Raw genomic sequence first — 13618 nt, 5'->3', positions numbered from 1 at the left:
CATGAACTTTATTCATCCACTCAATGAATATACATAATGGTTGCCTGCTGGATCTTTGTGGGTATGTTCTAACATCTAGAGACACAATAACAAGATGAGACAATGTTCACACAAAAATTTTAATAAGATATAATTTCATATTCATCAAAGTGGAAAAAAATTGAAAAGTATGAAAATACTGTTTTATGGAGAATGTGGATCAACAGGAATTCTTATATACCAGTGGGGAGTATAAACTGATAAAACAACTTTGTAAAACAAATTGGCATTATCTAGCAAAGTTAAATGTTCCTACTATATGCCACACAATTCCACTTTAGGTATATCCCCTGAAGAAACTTGTTGATGACATACAGTTACAGTTTCAGCAACCCAAAATACCCAGTACATTTCCTGGTCTTTCACAAGTAGAAGATGTGCAATGGAATGGTGGTCAGACATGAAGAGTTAAATGTTATCTATTGTCATTGTTCTTTCTATGTATATCACTCTTCTTTTGTAGAAATTGAATTTTTAAAAAATCAAAAGAATAAAGGAGTCTTGACAATCATAAGAATTGATATAAATCAGAGAAAAATACATATGATGTAAACACTAATTAGAAAAATATTTTCATTTACACATAGAGAATTTGTAAAAAGGAATATAATATTGAGGAATTAATCTAGAACATAGCTCATATAGCTACTTTTGATAAAACTCTCACCAAATCCATAATACCATGTTACACTAGGTTTACAAATTCCTTAATAGCTTTGAAATTTAAATGTGTCATTAAGAGCTCCCTTTCCTATTTTAAAGGTAATTCTTTCCTTGCTTTGATTCTACCCACAGAATGACACAAGACTACAAATCTCTGGGACCAACTGTCTGCATTCTGACACAGGCTCAGACACTTTGATGCTGTGTGACTTTCTATAATGAATTAAATAATTTTTCTACATCTCAGTCCATGTATAAAATAAGGATAATAATTACACGTTATCAAAATTTGATTAAGACTAAATGAGGTAATATATGTGAACTGCTTAAAATAGTGTGTAGAAAAAACAGATTTTTCCTCTTATTTTTATCAACTTTTTCCATTTTGGAGAGTTTGTATCGCTGTATCTCCAAATGTAAAATCATTTCTTCTGCAATGTCTAATTGCTACTAATTCCTTCCAGTACATTTTTTTATTTCAGACATTATAGTTTTTAACTCTAGAAGCTCAATATTATTTTATCTCTTTCATGTCTCTACATAAAATAATCAATATATCATTTTAAGAATTTGAAATATAGTATAAACTATAATAATGTCTGTAAATGTTGTAAGCTGTATTAGTTCTGAGTGGTAAGTGATAGATGAAGCAATCATTGTTGCAATACTTAGTTTTTCACAATAAGGACATTATGGGTTGCATTTTTCTGCTTCTTTTCATGCCTGGTAATATTCAATTGAATTTTCTTTCTTGTATGTGGAATATTTGTATTTCTATAAATAGTCTTAAGCTATTTTCTAAGATACAGTTATGTCATGTAGAAACAGTTTTATGCTTTCTAGGATGGTTTTAACTTTTGTTAGGTAAACAAGAAAAGCCATTGGTCTAGGGCAAATTTTGCTCTATAACTGAGGTAGTGTTCAGTTATATGACATAGTGCTTCATGTTTGACAGAGAAAACCTCAAATTCCAAAATTTTTTCACTCTGGCTAGTGATAGCACAAACTATTCCTGGCCCTATGTGAGCTATAGATTGTTCTCTCTGCTCCTTCCAGGTGGTTCTTTCTCTAACTTTGGTTCATTTCCTCACACCAAGGGCTAATCTATACTTAGCTGAGGAATCCAACAAGACCTTAGATCTGGGAGGTTAGATGCTTTGGCTCTTTCCATCCCACTCCACCTGAAACATTGTACTTTGCCTAGTGAATCCAAATTGCCTTAGTCTTCCTGGACTCACTCTCTGCTCAATCGAAACTCAGGAAGATTGCCAACATCAAAAAACAACTGATCCATATGGTTTTTTCCTCAAATGTTTTAGTTGTTTTAGGTGAACTATCCACCTTCTCCCAAAAATGTTCTCATTGAGTCATTCCACAATTCGGTTCTTCTTGTAACTTCTCTGATTTTTCTCTTCCATCTACCTTTGTGATGGTGATTGTGACTTTGTAGATTTTTGTCTCTTAGCCTTCTTTTAGGCCCAGTGGACCTTACTTTTCTATACAAGGGCAGTTGTCTACAAAAATAAAATTATCATTCCAGATATTATAATGATAAATACAGTGGTAACACCCAAGAAATGGAATTGGGTTGGTAGACATATTACACTACTTTTACCCTAAGTGACTTTAATCATGCTATGTCCTGGTGCATCAGTATTACCATCTGTGAAAATTAATTTTGTGTCAACTTGGTTACAGGTGTCAAGACATAGGGCCAAATATAAGTCTAGTTGTTTTATGAAGAGCTCTTTTTAGATGTGATTGACATTTAAATCAGTAGAATTCAGATAAAGCAGATTAATGTGGGTGGGCCTCATTGACCTTAAAGAAAACAGATTGAGGTGTTAAGGAACAAGAATTATGCCTTTAGGCTGCCATTGCACTAGACATTGCAAGTAGTCCTATAAATAGTCCTAACAACAAATCTTTAAGAAAGTTATTCATTACATCTATTTTGCATATTAGGAAAATAAACTCAAAAAGCTTAAGTGACTTGCCTAAGACTTAATATCCAGGAAGTAGTAACTTATTCCTGAATGCTCAGAAATGCTGAGATTGGTACTAATCCTCAGTATGACACCACTCTACTCTTCCAGCAATTACAATCAGAAGAAATATCAGTGTTACACAGTTAAAAGATAATGTTATAGAGGGCACCATAACATCCATATTGCTGCCAATCTAGGTTAAAGGCCCACAGTTTTCTGGAATTCTAGAAATGGTCACAATGATACATTACTTCAGATTCACTATGATAAAAGAATTTGAAGCACTGACAATACCAATTGTTGAAAAAGATGTGGAGCAACTGGAATATTCATTTGGGAAATATAATTTAATACTTCAATCCTGCAAAGAAGTTTGGAAGTTATTTACCAAAGTAAATACGAATTTACATAAAAACATAGCTATTCCACTATAGGTATTTTTTTTCAAAATAAATAAAAACTATGTCTACAAAACAAGTTATTTAAAAATGCTCACAGTAGACTTATTTATGATGTCCAAAACATAAAAAGATAGATATGTTTAGTGAAAGAGACTAGATACACAAATTATACCTGTGTATATTAAACTTCTAGGGTTACCAAAACAATATTGCAGATGGGGTGGACAAAAACTTATTTTTTCAAAATTCTGGAGGCTGGAAGTCCATGATCAAGGTGTCAGTAGGGCTGGGGATGTGGCTCAGGCTGTAGCGCGCTCACCTGGCATGCGTGCGGCCCGGGTTCGATTCTCAGCACCACATACCAACAAAGATGTTGTGTCCGCCGAGAACTAAAAAAAAAATAAATAAATATTAAAAATTCTCTCTCTCTCTCTCTCTCTCTCTCTTTCTCTCTCTCTCCTCTCTCACTCTCTCTTAAAAAAAAAAAAAAAAAAAAAAAAAAAAGGTGTCAGTAGGTGAGGTTTCTCCTGAGGTGTTTGTCCTTGGCTTTCAGATAGCTACCTTCTTGCTCTGTCCTCACATGGAAAGCATCCCTAGTTTCTCCATCTCTTCTTATGAGGACACCAGTTTTATTGGATAAGACCCCAACCTATGACCTCATCTAACCTCAGTAATATCTTTTAAGAGTCCTATGTCTTCATATAGTCCCAATTAAGGTTAGGACTTCCACATATGAATTTGGAGGAGGATAGACAATAATTCAATTTGCAACTATATTATTACATTTCAATGAAGCTCTAAGACAAAAATGAATCTATAGTGATAGAAATAAAATCAGTGGTACTCTGTAAGGTTGGGAGTATGGGTGCAAAGGGGCACAAAGAAACTTTCTATATCTTGATTTCGGTTATGGTTAAATAAGCATCTACATTGGTTAAAACTTACCAAACTATGCATATGATATGTATCCATATTGTTAATGTTAATTATGTCTCCATAAACCTGATTTTAAAAAAGGAAAATATGATTTGTGAAATGTTCTACCAAAACCACCTACATTTTGATTGGACATACCATTTAAACATCTTTCACTGAGCACCACTTAAAATTAGCTGTGTCCTTGGGGGCTTTAAATTTACCATTTTACATTGCCTAACAGTATATTTTCCAAAACCTCAACATGAATCAGTCACTTCTTCAAAGTACTGGGTGAGTGTTGTCTTATGAAGGACAACTTGGGATAGCCTATGTAATACTGTTTACTTCTCCCTGCTCCACTCTCTACTGCCTTAGCCTGCTACACTTTTCATCACAGCATTTATTGCCACCTGACATACTAAATGTGCATTTGATTATTTGTTTATTATCTGCTTTTCCCACTGCTCAACAAGGCTGGTACTTTGCTTCATTCATTGTTTGACTCAGAACTCAAAATAGTCTCTCATAATACATGCTCAATAAATATAAGCTGACCAATTATTACAAAACAGTGGCAAAAATCAGCTAAAGAAGAGTCTAGGAAGACAGTCTGGTATGGTGGCTACTGTTGTAAACCTGGCTTGGGTTAAAATTAGAGGCAAGAAAGTTAAAATTGCAGAAGTGGCCCTCAAATCTAGCTGCAATTAAAAGTACCTAGAGAGCTTTTAAGTAAAACACTGGCAATATTCAAGCCCCACCACCAGAGAATCTAAAATAATTGGTCTGAAATTGGGTCCAGATGTTAATTTTTAAAAGCTCCCCAGGTGACTTTTAATGTGCAGGCAGGGATAAGAACCACTGATATAGAACAATTTCCCTCCCTTCTTTGCCTTTTGCTGAGACATCTATTTAATATCCCCACAGGACCAAAACTACAGCCACTCTCCTGGCTACAAAAATCAACTCTCCCAAGCAAAGAGCAGGGTAGAATCATGATTCTAACCACTTATATCGGCAGCACATCTGTGGGTGTATCTGTGAGCATGTGTATGTGTCTGACGGGGGTGCAAGGATGTTTGAGATAACCTCCTGGTCAAGAAGCAATCAAATAGCTGAAAACAAATTTCACTCTGAGGCTGGAATGATAAGTAAAAACCAGGCTTAACATACTCAAATAAGATAGTGAAAGGATAGTCAAAAATATCAAGCATGAAAGTTTGAAAAGGCAGATGAAAAATTGAAGCTAGAGAAATATAAAGTGCTATGATGTGAACAGTGCCATGCCTGCAGCTTTGTGTAAGGAGGTGGCCTAGTGTCATGGTAAGCACATTGCACTGGGACAGTTTAGACAGTCGTAAAACTGAGAAAGGAGAAAAAAGAAAGCATATTATTATTTTGTTACATATGTTCATGGTATGTTTGGGACTCATTTTTTAATTTAATCAATTAAGCAGATTATTTTAACCTTCCTCTTTTGTTTTATTATTTAGAATCAATCTAAAAATCTTTGCACATTGCAAACAAAGACTCTCAAAAATACATTAAGATTCTAGTCACTTTATTACATCAAAATAATTTTAAAAGTCAATAATTCAAAACTAATGGACAAGTTAGGAATCATCAAAATAGTTACATAGAAAAATACTTGCATTTTTATGTGTGTGCACATATATACATATATATGTATATATAAAATGGAACAGTTTTTATAATACCAAGACTCTATCCTTTGGAAATAGCAATGTGTCTCTCTAGTAAGAATAAAAAAAATCTTCTGGAAACTACCATGTTATGTTTTAAGGTAAGTGATACAAACATACAAAGTAATCAAAAACTATAAGAAATATGTACATCAATTCTAGTAGTTGAAAACAGAAAGGTGTAATAATAGACAATATGAAAATAAAATGTGTTGGGTGTGGTGGTGCACACCTATAATCCTAGCAGCTTGGGAAGCTGAGGTGGGAGAATCGAATTCAAAGCCAGCCTCAGCAAAAGCAAGGCACTAAGCCACTCAGTGAGACCCTGTCTCTAAATAAAATGCAAAATAGGGTTTGGGATGTGGCTTAGTAGTTGAGTGTCCCTGAGTTCAATCCCCAGTACTGGCCCCCCGCCAAAAAAAAAAAAAAAAAAAAGAAGAAGAAAGAAAATAATATGTGAAAATAAGATTTCACCATATCAGAATAACAAAATTTGTAAGTATAAATATCTAGTTTCCCCTAGTTTTCAAAAACATTTAAAAATATAGCTGTATTTCCAAATAATGCCTTTCCACTAAGGAATTAAAGGATTCTCCTAACAAAATGATTAAATCATGTCTTTGGATTTTTTGTTGTTGTTGTTGATGGTGGTGTTTTGTTCTGTTTTTGCAATCCTAGGGGTTGAACCTAAAGCCACATGCATGTCAGTAAGTGCTCTACCACTAAGCTTCAGCCCCAGCCCAAACCACATCCTCAGTGAAGCTCTTAGTGAACTACTATAATTATCACCATATTCTATTTAATCTCCTTATTAGTCAAGGTCCAACTAGGAGACAGACATAACATAGTAACTGGAAAAAGGAAAAGTAGATATGAAGAAATACAAACTACTTATAGGGAATTAGTTACTCCAGAGGATGACAAGAAAAGTCTTAAAAATTACTAGAGTTGAGGAAGACTACCAGGAATTGAAAAAAAAAAAAAAGAAGAAGAAGAAATAAATAAACTTGCAAAGAAGCCTTTACTCCAAGGCTAGGGTTTTGACCTTGGATAAGGTATTGTTGAAGCACAATGGAAATTGAAGATATTTATTGCATTATTTTAAGCCAGAGCTAGTCCACAATCAATGAACTGAGGCTGGTGGGCAGAGAACTGCCCAAGATACCATCAAATTCACTGGGAAGCTGCCCATGGAAAGATGCTGTTGAATTCACAGAAAAGCTCTTTGGATTCCAAGACACCTAATGGAAGCTGAGAAAAGGAGGAGATACTACTGAATCCAACAGAAAGGTGTATGGGATTGGCTGAGATGGGGGTACAGAGGAAACAATTCCCTTGTAGCATCCTGATAAATAAACCAAAGGCAGCACTCAGAAAACCTGTGGGACAGCTGTCCCTGCAGTGTTCCTCCTGTTCCCAGTGTTGGCACAGCTTAAAACTGGGCCAACAGGAAAAAAAAAAAAAGCAGCAAACAGTACAAAGTAAACCTAGAGCTGAGGGGGAGTAGATTGATACTGGCATATCCCCAGCTTCTAATAGTGTTCATTATCAAACTACCAGTAGTTTGCAGTTCTCATTTTTAAGAATTGATTATTGTGTTACAAGGTCTTACATGAATAATTTTGACATGAGCTCATTACAAAATGAACTATATCTATCAATTTCTCTTCCCAGATCAGTTTCTAATAAATTTAAAAAAAAAGGACATCAGTAACTTTCCAAAACATCTGTGTTAATGAACAGCTCATGGTTATTTCTTAGATACTTTAAAAAAATTAGTGCATATTGAGTACTTCCGTTATTACATAAGCCTCAATGCATTATTAAATAGAAAATCTAATAAAACTAATAAATTATTTCTCATTTATCAAATCTACTTCAGTAAAACTGAGTTGTATTGAATGGATTTGCTTTCATTTTAATAAACCCCATGTGAACTTAAAAATAAAACTCTCTTTAAAAAAAAATCTTTTCCTCCTACCTAAAACATTCAGATAAATGTCCTTAAAGCAAGGGTTTAATGCTCTTTCAAAAATATAATTGAATAAAATAGCATTTTTAAATCACTTACTTTTCTAATTTTTTATATTAATTTTGGATGCAAATGATATTTATTTGGAGTGTTGAGTGACTGACGATAGAAATACTGTCTAGAAATCTCTGGCACTTTTTAAGCCTGAATATCTAGTTATTGAGAAATATATACCTTAACCACAACTCTGACAGAACCAGATGATGGAAAGCAAACAACCTCCAGGTCACAATAAAGAGCCAACCTTCCCAGTAATTTTTCCATTGAGCTCAATTTAACATCATCTTATTACTTATCAAATGCCTCTGAACAAATGAACCTACTGACACTATTTGTTTCACAATTGGCCCATTTGATAAGAGAAAATTATTTCTTTGCTCAGTATTTGAGAGGATAATGGAATCTATAATAGCCCAAAGTACAGTACTCTATCTTATTTATAGAGAAATTCTAACATAAACATGTATATAGACGTACTGTAAAACACACAGAGTATTTATTTGTACTTAATATAACTACTCACTGTTCTTTCACCTTGTTTAGCTCTCATGCTATGTGAACAAAACAGTAGAAAAAAATCAAGTGCTTGAAAATACAGCAAAAACTTTGGATATTTATAGAATATTCCCTCACAAAATACAAAGTGCATTCAAACAGACTATCTCATTCATACTATAAATTGAGTAACCACAGGATCCAGGTTCCCAGTAATGGTACAAACTCTAAAAAGACCTGAGGAACAGGGAAAGACAAGCCTCCTCTGCTTAGAATTCCCATGAAGTGACCTGATTCTGTATAACTACTCTAAATATCAAAAAGATACCCAGGTCTGGGTGCCTCTGAGGTGGCTTGATATAGTGCCAAGCTATACCCATCTATGAAGGTCACCTTAGAGGTCAGGCTCTCTTTTCTTCCAACAGGTGTACTGCACTTAGGAGGACTGCTTACACAAAGAGGGATTTGCATAAATATTGAATCTGTCCAGAAATCTTTGCCTCACAGAAACATTTGCTACCATCTTCACTGAAAACTATTTTCTATCAAAATACTATTTAAAAACCTCTAACAGTAGTTATATTAGGAAGTTGTTCAATAAAGGGATATAAATGTAGAAACAGTATATGTAAATGCAGGGTTGGAATTCTAATCCCTCTGAGATATTTCTTCTTCCTTTACAAAGCCATGGTACCCATTTGTCACTACTGATATTGTCTTCTACATGCCAAAAAAAAAAAATGCAAAGTTTAGTGAATGCTCAAATCCCAACCAATCACAATTAATTAAATGAATCTCTGTGAAGCAGTATGACTAAATGATATGGGAATTATGACATCCCAAGGCAAATACAATGATGGAAAGACTCTCTTCAAACCTAGTAAAAACTGTCATTTCACTTACATGATCCTATTTACAATGTGGAAACTCTAGAAGAAATTGTCAAGACCAATCACCTCAAACTTTCAGAAAACTTTTGACAATATTCCAATGGTTTTATGACCATCTGAATAGCAAGCTACTCTTGCCTACTCAAGGATTATTTTATGACTTAACTAGATCTTGGCTGGAAGCCTCCCTCATCCCTATTAATTATTACATTTTTAAAAAATCTCCCTACATAAAAATTTTAATTGCAATTAGAACTCTTCTAAAGAATTTTATATCTATTTTATCATCAAATCCCCATGTCAACGTTAGTTACCCCAAAAATATATATTGCCTCTGTAAGCATGACTACATTAAGATACAGATGAATTTGGTCAAAGATCCTAGTGTTGACAAAGGTCATTTTTTATGTAGTATGTATCCTTTTCATACATACTGCTGTTCTTCATCCTCTTCCATGTGCCTTTCCTAGATTTCATTAATAGAATTAAGCAATTATATCACAAAAAATATCCAGAAGAAGCTGACCTCTGAAGAACATTGGAACGCACAGCTGCTCAGTCAGTTCAGAGGTCCATTCTGTGAGGGTGGGTTGATTTCTTTAGAATATGGAATATGCATTAAATAAAACATAAGTGTATAGTACTGCTTCCCCAACAGGAAGAAACCCTTGGACCAGGAACCAAAGAATAGAAGCAGGATTGGTTATTACCCTCGATGGGCAACTAAGAGACTTCAGGTTTAGCATTCTCCACAATTCTGTGCTATGGAGAGTTCAAAAGCCTGGTTTCCAAAGTGGTCAGGGAACTCAATAAGGGTACCCTTGAACAGTTAGTCAGAGATTTTTTTTTTCTTGCCTGTATCCAGGAATTAACATGCACGAAGAGGACTTTTCTTTTGGGAGACCATTTTCTCAAATTATCAAGAGGAAATAATACCACTATTAGAAAGTGAAGTGGGTAAGTAATATGATCCACTTGAGAGCTTCTCAGTATGCTCTTACTCCACTGTAAATATGAATGCAGCAACTCTGACCTAAAAAGAGTATGAAGCTCCTTTTAGGAAGTCGCTGAAACTTCTCTCACCCATCAAGATAGTAACTGAGAAAAATACCACATCCTGGCAGGCTTCCAGTTTTGAGTGGTGCCTAGAGGAAAAGAAAGCTCTTCAGCAGATTCAGCGTATGCTGCACACTGACATGCTTTTTGGGTAACATAACCAGCATCTTGTATAGCACTAATGGTAGCCACAGTAGATGAGGGTGCTATGGGGTTTCTGACAAGTCTGACGAGGAAAGTGACATTACATAAGCTGGAGGATTTGGGAGGAATCTCATCACTTCCACCCCAAGAAACTATTCTAAAAGTTTCCATTATGACATTAACTTCAAGAAATATAGTTTTAATTTTGCATTTGTTCTAATTAGTTATACATGACAGTAGAATGTATTTTGACACATCACACATAAATGGAGTATAACTTCCCATTTTTCTGGTTGTACATGATGTATAGTTACACAGGTCATGTAATCATATATGCATATAGGGTAATAATGTCCAAATCATTCTACTATTATTCCTACCCGCACACCCCCTCCTCTGCCTTCACTCCCCTCAGTCTAATCCAAAGTACCTCTATTCTTCCTTACCCTCCCTATTTGTGAATTAGCATCCTCACATCAAAGAAAACATTCATCCTTTGGATCTTTGGAATAGGCTCATTTTGCTTATCATAATATTCTCCAGTTCATCCATTTACTGGCAAATTCCATATTTCATTCTTATTTAAGGCTCAGTAATATTGCATTGTGTATATATACCACATTTCTTCATCCATTTAACTGTTGAAGGGCATATAGGTCGGTTCCATAGTTTAGCTATTGTGAATTGAGCTGCTATAAATATTGATGTGGCTGTGTCACTGTAGTATGAAGATTTTAAGTCCTTTGGGTTTAAACCTAGGAGTGGAATAATTGGGTCAAATGGTGGTTCTATTCTAAGTGTTCTAAGGAATTTCCATACTGCTTTCCATAGTGGCTACACCAATTTGCATTTCCACCAGAAATGTATGAGTGTACTTTTTCCCATCATCCTCACCAACATTTATTATTGCTTGTATTCTTGATAATTGCCATCCTGACTGGAGTGAAATGGAATCTCAGTGTAGTTTTGATTTGCTGGAGATGTTAAACATTTTTTCATATATTTATTGATCAATTGCATTTCTTCCTCTGTAAAGTGTCTGTTCAGTTCCTTAGCCCATTTACTGATTGGATTATATGTAATTTTGGTTTTAAGTTTTTTGAGTTCTTTATATATCCTGGAGATTAATGCTCTAATCTGAGGTACATGTAGAAAAGATTTTTCTCCCATTCTGTAGGTTCTCTCTTCACGTTATTGATTGTTTCCTTTACTGAGAAGTTTTTAGTTTGATTCCATCCCATTTATTGATTTTTTTTCCACATGAGGCCTAGAATTTATTTTCCCTTTTTTTTCATTGTACACAATTGCTGCACAACTTTTCAATTCTCTGATTGTATAAGATGTAGTGTTGCACCATATGTGCAGTTAGACATGTACCTAGGATAATTAATTTCATCTCATTCCACCATCTTTCCTGCCCCTATACCTCCTTCTCACACCTTTCTCCCCTTTGCCCAAAGTTCCTACATTTTTTCCCATTCCCCCCTCCATTATGGATCAGCATCCACTTATCAGAGACAACATTCAATTCGGCCTTTGGGTTTTTTAGGGATTCGCTTCATTTGCTTAGCATGATATTCTCCAACTCCATCCATTTACCAGCAAATGCCATGATTTTATTCTCTTTTAATGCTGAATAATATTCAATTTTGTATATATGCCCAGTTTTTTTATCCATCTAGGTTGGTTCCATAGTTTAGCTATTGTGAATTGAGCTTCCATTTATTGATTCTTGATTTTACTTCTTGAGCTTTAGAAGTCTTGTTAAGGAAGTCAGTTCCTAAGCCAACACAGTAAAGATCTGGTCCTCCTTTTTCTTCTATTAAGTGCAGGATCTCTGTACTAGTGCCTAAGTCTTTGATTGACTTTAAGTTAAGTTTTGTGCAGGGTGAGAGACAAGGGTTTAATTTCATTTTGTTACATATGGATTTCCAGTTTTCCCAACACCATTTGTTGAAGAGGCTATCTACAGTGTATGTTTTTGGAACCTTTGTCTAATCTCTAGAAATATTAAGTGCTTAGTGATGAGACAAGTGATTATGTGACCAGAAATAAACAGTAGAAGCTGGGAATTGAAATATCATGTCATATTGAATCATAAAGGTGGGTGAACTCTGCAACAGTTCATTCCCCAGGAAAAAGTGAACACTTAGAATTGGGCCCATGGAAGCATAGAAACTACAAATAAATCACATGAACAAGCAGCCCAGATTTTTAAGTCACTTACCCACAGGCAGTGGCTCCTGTTTTTCAACTCAGACACTGGGCCTTGTGAGAGATTTCCTATATTCACCTGATAAAGGAGAAATAACTACTTGATTAACCAATTAATTAATCCTGAACCTGGTTGCACCACAATATATGGTCATTGCTGTACACGCACTGCGGTCACCCTTGAACCCCATCAGAAGTGGACCTAAAACACAGTGCTGAAGGAAATCCCCAGTGGGCAGAGCTTCAAGAAGCATACTTGATCCTTCCATTTGTTTGGAAGACGTGGCCTACAATAGGATACATCCTGGGTGGCAGGGATAGGACTAGCTGGTAGCTAAAAGATCTAAAAGACCCAGACAGAGGAAATCTACAATAAAAAAAAAATCTGCAGAAATTTGTAGTCAGAAATGTGAGAGAGCCCAAATTGTGAGGATCTTTGTGTATTATGGCAATATCCCCAGAGAGTAAGGAACATAGAGGAGGCACTGAAAAATCAGGTGATGACAGCCACCCTCTATCCTCAGTCACTCCCACACTAGTGCAATGAATGAGCCCAGGAACAGCATTCCTTGCAAAGAAGGAGGCTATGAATGAGATCCACTGCACTGGCTCCCTCCATTAAGCTTACCTAGCTCAGGTCATGATGAGAAGTCCAAACTTCCCTCAGTAACAGCTGGTAACAAGCCTTCAACACGCTGTCATTCCTCAAAGGGACGATTCAACCTCTTGGGAGTGAGACTATTATATGCATTCCTTCAACACAGAAGAAGACATCAATACTGCTTTATTAACACTAACACCTACTGTAGATATATATTTGTCTTCTAGGCCCACAGTTCAAATGGCACCAGTACCACAACTTAGAGGATGCCTGATTTATTGGCATAATAGCTTAAATGACTTTTCCTTGGAGTTATCCCACTAAGACAGACAATATGCCAGTCAATATTCTAGCCAATGGTGAGAGAAATCTAAAATCAGTAATGGAAAAGAAAGATGAATTTTATTATCTATCCCCCACTGCATCATCAGTAAGGACTGTTCTTCCAGTAAACATCTCTATTCAGACCTTAAAGAG

The sequence above is a fragment of the Urocitellus parryii genome, chromosome 5 (genome assembly GCF_045843805.1).
Source record: "Urocitellus parryii isolate mUroPar1 chromosome 5, mUroPar1.hap1, whole genome shotgun sequence".
Lineage (NCBI taxonomy): Eukaryota > Metazoa > Chordata > Mammalia > Rodentia > Sciuridae > Urocitellus > Urocitellus parryii.
Note: the sequence above shows the minus strand (reverse complement) of the source record.